Here is a 9,086-nt window from a genome sequence, read left to right as displayed (position 1 = left end):
ATTCAGAGATTGTGTGGTTTCAAGAAACAGAAACTTACTTCAATGAACTCAAGCAAAAAGTACATTAATTACAAAAATGCCTAAGCACAAAGTCCCAAGACAGAAAATAAACCTGGCTGCACAGGCAAACCCTAGGAACCCAGGCTTGTCTGTCTTTCCATCTGCCACTCTTCCTAAAACCACAGAGCCTTCATGTCTCCTTATCTTTGTGTGTCTCCTTTATTGCCCCCTCTCTCTGAAACTAGCTTTTTCTGTTTACTTATCATCCCTTGATTAAATATGGGTATTGCAGGTTCACATTGCTTCCTAATTCAGGGACTATAGAGACTTGGTATCTTGGTATCCCACATCCAAACTTCACTAGGGAGAGTCTTATTTCCCTGTTTGAGCCTAAGTGTTTTCCCTAGTCCAGTAGGCTGAGGCCAGGTTCATGATCTCATCTCATATGAACATAGCTAATGGGTCTGACCTGAAGGCAACCAACCTAAAAGGCTATGATAGTGGCTTCTTAAAGATAGAGAGTTTTCTGGGAGGAATTGCTTCCTGTTTCCCAGTAAGTTACAGGGTTCAGAGCTACTATGGTCCAAGGGAAAACATGCACTAGGAAGGGACCTGAAAGAGAGGTCAGGAGGTCCTAAACTTTTCCCTTCTCTGAGGTTTGGGGGCTGGGCTAGCACAAGATTCTCAAACATTTACAGTGGAACCTTTTTTTTAAATACAGTTCTACAAAAATATCGAATATGTAGAGAGGTTAAATGAAAATAGAAAATTGTTGATGTCTTAGCTCTCCAATTCTGTGGTTCCTTCCTCCTCAGGCCTTCAAAGGAACTCCATGATAACCCACAGGGTTACCAAGGGCAAAGTTTTGTAAATCCCTGGGACATATGTCCTGTAATGTCTCTTCCAGTGTAAACTGCATGGGATGCTACCTAACTTGAGCTAAACCTGCCTAACTATCATCTATGATCTATCTACCTACCTACCTACCTACCTACCTACCTACGTATCTATCATATATATATCAACTATCATCTGTCTCCTATTTTGTTTTTCTCTCTCTGTTCATGAACCTATCACCTAGTGAGATAGTTATAGCTTTGGGGTTTTTTGTTTGTTTGTTTGTTTGCTTGTTGTTTGTTTTCCTAATAGACTTGCTATATGAGTAATGATCTCTGAATGTCCAGTCTACTTCATTCATTGAATCAACACTAATTCATTGAGCAACTTTGTATGTTCCAGGTCCAAAAACCTGGGTAAAATGATGAAACAGTCTCTGCTCTTCGAGTTTTAAGTCTTGTGGAACACAAACACCAGAGGATTCACAGGCATATCACAGTCAGGCACATATACCCACTGAACTTCAGATGTAGGACTCATACACCCATATGAAGATACACATTCTAAAAGATATGCATATCAAAGTCATGTGCCCAGAGACCCATCTCTATATACACGGGTCCTTACCTGGACCCACTAGCCTAGTAACTTACATATGTATTGTCATGAGTAACTTAGTAATAGGCTGATGTGGACCCCAGCTCCTGGGGTCTGCCACATTGTGTATGGGGAGAGACATTCACGCAGACTACCTAGTCCTGTGGAGGAAAAGGACGAGCATGGCTTTTCTCGCAAGGCAAGTAAAAGTCAAGACCCTTGCCATGACCGACCTTTATTGGGTTTCTCGGCACATTACATGATGATTCTCATTTCCTATGCACAGGTTGGCTTTAGGTGGTTACCTTTTACAGAAAACAAAGGAGCCAATGCTGCTAATCACATCACAGAAGGATATTTGCAAACGAAAAGGGAAAAGTAGTTGAACTGGTTACACTCCATACTAGGGAGTTTTAGCTTGGATTTTAGGATGTTACAGTAAGCACTTGCTGTCTCAATTCAGGGTGAGGGAGTTTTAGCAAAAGCAAGTCTCAAAGAAGCCTAGGTACATTGCAGGCTTGATTCCCCACGGGAGAACCTATCTGTGGGCGTGGGTCCTGTGCATCTCTGAGTGGGAGCTGGGCCCATGCCACGCAGAATGGTCTCCTAACATTTCCCCCCTTGTTTTTAGTTAGGACTGCTATAGATCCCACAAAGCTTGCTACTTGTTGTCTCTCACAAGACCCTGGCAAAATAATTCACAAATGCAGAACATTGTTACAATCAGTAAGCAACCAGTGGTTCCAAAGATCCACAGTCTCAGATTAAGCCCATCAGTCATTGTCAGGCAGTAATGATCAAATGGATAGCATTCAAAGAACTCTGAGGGCCTATTTTGAGTCAGGGTCAAATAGCTAAAGTGCCAAAAAACTTTGGGGAAACAAATTCATTTCAGGCTTGGACCTTTATCATTTAAATTGAGGGTATTAGCAAAGCAGGTTTCACAGGATTTTATGCTTTCTTTCTTAGGCCTGATTGCCCTGGGGAACCTACCCTTCCTAGCAAAGGGCCACACCCACCTCCAGCATTGTTTCAGGCTTAAGGCATTGTTTCATGCTTAAGTCAAGCAGGGGAAGCAAGGCAGCCAAGAGATTAGGAGACTTCTTGCAGACAGAATGAGGACTCAGGCTATGTCAAAGGCAAGAGGTGAAGGTCCATCACCTTCTTTTTCTACACCCCCCCAAACCTTTCCCTGAGGGCCTTCCTGTGATCCTGCCTGTCTTAGGTCCATTCTCCCTTGAGGAATCTTCTCTGTCATTGGCTAACTAACCAAGCATTGGGGGCCAGGCAGGGTGGAGTAAAAGGAGCAGAGGTGGTACTCCTGCCAGGGAGACAAGCTTTGTCTCCTCAGTGGCTTATGGTCCCAAGGTCTCTCACTCAGCTTTAGCCATGGGGGGTTACAGCTTCTGAAACCAGGTAGGGCAGTTCCCAATATCTGATATCCTTGTTTTCTTTGTTTATAAATGCAATTGTAGCTGTTATGCCTGTGAAACCTACTATTTGAAACCTACTATATATATATATATATATATATATATATATATATATATATATATATATATATATCATAAAGCACAAATAAGGATTAAGACAAGGAGGCATCCAAGGACTACCATGACCCAAAACCATAAATTCAGTCCATTGAACATTATGGGGCACCGAGGGGTTATTGCCCTCTGCAGGATGCACTTGAGCCCCAGCCTCTGTCATTGGGGCAGGCCCCATCCTCCTCCACTGGTGGACCCAGGCCCATGAGTGAGTGTGGGTGTCCATTTTCCTTCTAGTTGTTCAGGGTCAGCTGGGCCATCTGGTCTGTCAGTTGATTGGTTCTTAGCTCCAGGTAGCAGAGCTTGGTGTCTATCTCCCTCATGATAAGGCTTTACTCTTTTGGCTGGTAGCCAGACAGGACCTGTAGGGATGGAAACACACACATACCCTCTTCTCCAAGTTAAGAGATCTACAGGACCCTGCTAAGACCCAACTCCCAGCAAATCTCTATATAAAACCTGAGGATAAGATGACTTTGGCTCTTTCTTCTGAAAATGTTTCTCAGTTGGAGTACAGAGTGACTCATCACAATTTAGAAAATTATATGTAAACATGGCTAACATAATCAAATTTGGGGGGGAAGGACTCATGACTCTCCCTTTTTCTGTTTTTTAAGAAGATTTTTGAAAGTATGATGAGCCCATTCTAGAATTACCTGACCTGTTGGATTGTAAGGTATTCCTGTTTTATATTAGATATTCCAACGCTAAAGAAAAACCTGAGTAGAATGGGCAAGGTATCTAGAGCCATTATCAGTTTTAATATGCTGAGGCTGTCCTAAATGACTAAAGGCCTGAAGCCAATGGGCTTGTATATTTTTAGCAGATTCCCTTGTTAAAGCAGATGTGTGTAGGGCATCAGAGTAAGTATCAATAGAAACATGAACATATTTGAATTTTCCAAACTGAGCATGAGTGACATTTGTTTGCCAAATTATTTGAGATCTTAATCTTCAAGGATTAACTCCTGCAGATGGGAGTGCCTTGCTATGGGCTTGGCAATCAGGACATTCTTTAACAATTGCTTAGCTTGGAAAGGTAGGCCCCCTGCTGTTTCTGCCAGCTGCAATGAGTTTAAGCAGCACGTTAATTGCCCTGTTGTTCTCAGGACCAGGTAGCTCCTAGGTTCAGAGTTTTCAAGGAAAGTGGGAAAGATGCAATGGGTACTCTGAAAAAATATGTTTTAGACAAAAATGGTTACACACCAAGGGCCTCCTGTGACTTAATTGACTAACCATTCTCTCCGGGAGAATAGCCGGTTCTTCCCCAAGGACACTATCAGTGTTTATAGGTATTGAGTTAAAAAGTGGTACTTAATCTTCCGTGGAGAAGGGCTAATTCTTCCCAGGAGACAGTACACCTAACTTTAATTTTTACAATGAAGAGTCATGGCTCCAGCATAAACAAGAAGGATTCTTAATATTTTTTTTAACATATTACAGCCCCATCCCACTTCTAGCATGCTTTAGATTGACAAATTTATGAACATATTCACAACTTTCAGAAACAGTTTTTTTTCTACTGGCAAATACATTTACTTGTTGTTGTTGTTGTTGTTAATTCTTATTGATTACTACATTCCTTGAGTGCGTTCAAAAGTGAGCTGTCTCTTTATCTAGTGCCCTTGACAACTTTAGGAAGGCTGGAGAAGAGGGAGGGAGGATGCTAAGCTCTGCACTGCTTGTTCCTAAAACTAAAGCAGTCCCTGGGCTACCATAAGAAGGATTCAGAGTGGTTAAAAGACACATTTTCTCTTTTCTTGTTGCATTTTTTACTGTCTGGGGGAAGTGAGATCTTATTTTTCTCTTTCAACAATCAATTTAAATTCTTTCTGAACTTGATGTAACAACACTAGAGATCCTATTCTATTTACCAGAGGTTTAGCAAAATATTTTGAGACTGAGTGATTTCTTTCAAAACAAAAACAAAATTCAAGCAAACCAGTATTTTCAAATTAAATCCTCTAAAGGAGGGAGTAAGACACAAACCTAGAGTCTTGCCTCACACCACCTGGTGTTATTACATCTTCTGCCCAACTTTTTCCTAAATAACGAAGTCTAAAGATCCCTTATCAAGGAGACATTCAGCAGCCCCATAACTGCTGAACTACCTTAAAACATTGCTCTTGTTCCCCAGAGATCCCATTCCCCCTGGTTGAGGATTTGCAGAAAACTTTGAAAAAAATTTTTAACAAATAAAAGTTATTTTAACAAATAACTTTTTCTGAAATTCCTCCTGTGCAAGCACAGCAATTTCAAAACCAGTCTCAATTTTTCCTTCTCTCCACCTGCACCTTTAAATCCTTATGAAGGCAGACAGAGGGAAAAGGCAAAACTGAAGGGACCACAAAAGGTGGCTTAAAAGAAAGAATTTGCTGAGATGTTTGTAAATTGTCCTGTAACTAGTTGATATTTTTAAAGCCGATTAAAGGGAAAAATCTTTGCTCTTTCTCCCAAGCCCAGACCTAGTTGGGGGTTGTGCTGTGGGGATCAGCTTGTGGGTATTTTTACAGTGTTGTGGTGAGCAACCGTGTGGCTCTTAACTTTTCGACCCGAGCCTGAGCCTGAGAGGTTGCGGCAAATACTTGGGAAAGAGAGGGCAAGCCTCCTGCTTACCAAAGAAGGTACAGTTGCAAAGTGGTCACAAGAGAGAGCGACACAGGAAGAAAGCCCTTTTCCTCTGAAATCCAACACACCCTTACGACCTTACCGACAAGCACTCGGCATCATTGCCCTTACCTGGGCTAATGCATGTGTTCTCCAACCAAGTTGGCGTGTTGCCCACAACAACAGCTTGTAGCCCTGCATCCTTGTTTGTGGGCACCAGCTGATGTGGACCCCGCCTTGTGGGGTCCGCGACATTGTGGATGCAGGAGACACATTCACATGGACTACTGAGTCCTGTTGAGGAAAAGGGCAAGCGTGACTTTTCTCTCAAGGGGAGCAAAAGCCACAGCCCTTTCCATTGAAAGAATGTGCAGCCAAGGGGTAGCCCCAAAAAGGGATTTGGAATGGGGTCCAGAACTCAAGGTGTCCAGGAAATATTAGGATGTCCTCACCCATTCCCACACACAAGTGTGAGTTGGAGGAAGGGACACATGGAGCAGGGCCATTAAGAGCTGTTTTGTATAGCAAAAGTTTTGCAGTTAACCTCTGGCATTGTCATTTAACATATCTATAACCTTTAACTGGTTGCATAGATATGTTAAATAGCTGTGGCCATGCTTCAAGCCAAGGAGAAGGGAATGGCTTCCACCCGATAGCTGCGGGGAGGCAGGTCCCCGAGTTATAGGGCCTTCATGAGAGCTTGGAGATGACGGGCTCTATGCCATGGGGCTACGCCTGCCCAGACACACTATGGCAGCCCAGTAAAGCTGGAAGGATATGGGAGTGGTGGCAAGTATAGCTGATTGTGGGAGGACTGCAGAGGAGGATTGGCACAGGGATTTAAACCCAGATGCGACTATGGCCATTAGAGAGAGAACCACATGGCTTTGCCAGAGTGGGGTCTCCCATAGACCTGTGAGAGAGAATCATCATAGGGTTTTAGCAGAGAACTGCCACTTGGCTTTGGCAGAGTGGCAACACCCCCTCCCCGCAGCTCTGTGGAGAGATCCATGAGGTTTTGCCGGAGTGCAAACCCCTGCAGTGTTGGTAGAAGAGGGCTGCTCCCTTTGACCAAGTGGCTTGGGAAGCAGCAGAGACTTTGCCTGGAAGAAGGGTGAAAGAACTCTTGCCAGAAGGCCATGAGAAGGTGCCACATGGCTTTGGATTAATTAGAGATCCTGCCTGGACGGCAACACAGCTGATGGTGCCCACGGCCAGAATCATTGACATCTACTTCTTTTCCTGACATACGGTACCCCAAATTAGGGCAGGGGGAAAAGGAAGCACTGTGGGTGTCTTTGGGTATTCAAAAAGGACTTCGATATTTTAATGAAGACATTAGGTCACTACTTTAAGTCTGTATAGCTTTAAATAAACATTTCCTTTCCTTTTCACAAATCTCTGGCATTGAGAGATGTCTTTCCTATAAGGTGGCAGACATAATGAACCTGGGGGGGTTCCTTTGGGTAATAGTATATTGGTGCACCCCCCCTTGGCCCCATTTGTTCTCTAACAGTTTTTGGCATCCCTGGGTGGGCCAATAATTGCACCCCCCCAGTCTGTTCTGTAGCACTGTGACCGGTCTTTATTGGGTTTCTCGGCACATTACATGATGATCCTCATTTCCTATGCACAGGTTGGCTTTAGGTGGTTACCTTTTACAGAAAACAAAGGAGCCAATGCTGCTAATCACATCACAAAAGGACATTTGCAAATGAAAAGGGAAAAGTAGTTGAACTGGTTACACTCCATACTAGGGAGTTTTAGCTTGGATTTTAGGATGTTACAGTAAGCACTTGCTGTCTCAATTCAGGGTGAGGGAGTTTTAGCAAAAGCAAGTCTCAAAGAAGCCTAGGTACACTGCAGACCTGATTCCCCACGGGAGAACCTATCTGTGGGTGTGGGTCCTGTGCATCTCTGAGTGGGAGCTGGGCCCATGCCACGCAGAATGGTCTCCTCCAACAGGCAATGTTTTTAACATGCTGTGCACTAGGAAGTATTCTAAATGTATAATGGGCTCTATAGCATTGCAGCCTCATATTAGGTATTGAAAGCAGGTACTGTTATTATCCCAGTTTAGAAATGAGTGAACCAAAGCTTAAAGAAATCAAGTACTCACCCAAGAACCTATAGCTTTTAAATGGATTCAGGGCTTAAGCCCAGGAAGCCTGAATTGAGAGCATATCCTTTTAACTAGATACACTATTCTATCTCTGTCTATATACAACACACTCTAGACATTCATATATTCACAAATGTACCACCATACATACATGCACCCACTAGCACATGGGAACATACATATGCACTGATGGATGAGAACAGACAACACATTTGCCAACACAGAGGACCTCACACATATACAGGCATTGACATTCATTGACACATAGATGCTAACATATGCACACTGACTTATGCATATATACCTTAGTACAGAAAAATCACAGAGACACTCATATCCTATCACACACACACATACACACACACATTCATTTTGGATACATACCTACAAGATACAGAACCTGGATTTAATTTCCCAAGGCCGAGACTTCAGTCATGTTTCCTCTCCCATTAGCTGTCTTCTCCATCTCATATTTCTTCCCAGCTGGGCACTAGGACAAGAAGTCCAAACCAGGAGACACAGAGTCCCCTGGACCCAGAATCTGGAAGTTGTGGTGTAAAAGGATGATGGAGATAAGAGCAGGATCCTGGTCTCCAGTCAGGAAAACTAGCATCTCTGTCCTGAGGGACCATCTAGAATCAGTGTGTGGAGGACTGATTACAGAGAGGGTAGGGCAGCCCTGCTTAATTGCGTGGGAAATTAAGCAGTGAAAGTGGAGCAGTGTAAGACTGAGACAGACACTGCAGCACAGTGCAGAGACAGGAGAACCCAGCCCAGTCTGGAGAGGAGGAAAGGATTTCATCCCAAGGGGGGGTTAGTCCCTTCATTTTCCAGATGGAAAAAGAGAAGTGACATGGTTATTCTTAATTCTATAAGGGATTCTGTAAGATGTGTTTTGACCAGCAAGACATGAGGGGGGAGGGAGAAAGGTGGTCCCCTGAAAACTATTCACCTAAAGGAAATTTGGAATGAGAACCCCAAAAAAGAAATGCCAGCCAGTCTAGTTTATTTCATAATGTCTCATGTCCTCCTTCTTTTCCAACTTCTTTTTCTTATGAAGGGCTAGAAATCATTGTTTTATATTCCTTGTCACAGTAAATTCTTCTGTGTAAAACTACTAAATCCATCCTCCCTTCAACCCTATTGATCTTGATATTTTCTAAATTATTATCCTCTTTTACCTGGACCTCCATAATAGCTTTCCAAATGTCTTTCTCCAGTCTCACCCTTCTCCATTGCTTCTCTACTGTACAGCTTGTGAACATTTAAAGCAAACTCACTTCTCCCTTTAAATCCCTCTAGCAGCTTCTTACCTTCTGTGGGATGAAGTCACCTTGCCAGCTGATAGACAATGTCCTCCACTACCTTAGCCCTGCT

Source organism: Phyllostomus discolor, chromosome 3 (assembly GCF_004126475.2).
Source record: "Phyllostomus discolor isolate MPI-MPIP mPhyDis1 chromosome 3, mPhyDis1.pri.v3, whole genome shotgun sequence".
Taxonomy (NCBI): domain Eukaryota; kingdom Metazoa; phylum Chordata; class Mammalia; order Chiroptera; family Phyllostomidae; genus Phyllostomus; species Phyllostomus discolor.
The sequence above is the reverse complement of the archived record's forward strand: the minus strand, read 5'-3'. Positions refer to the sequence as shown.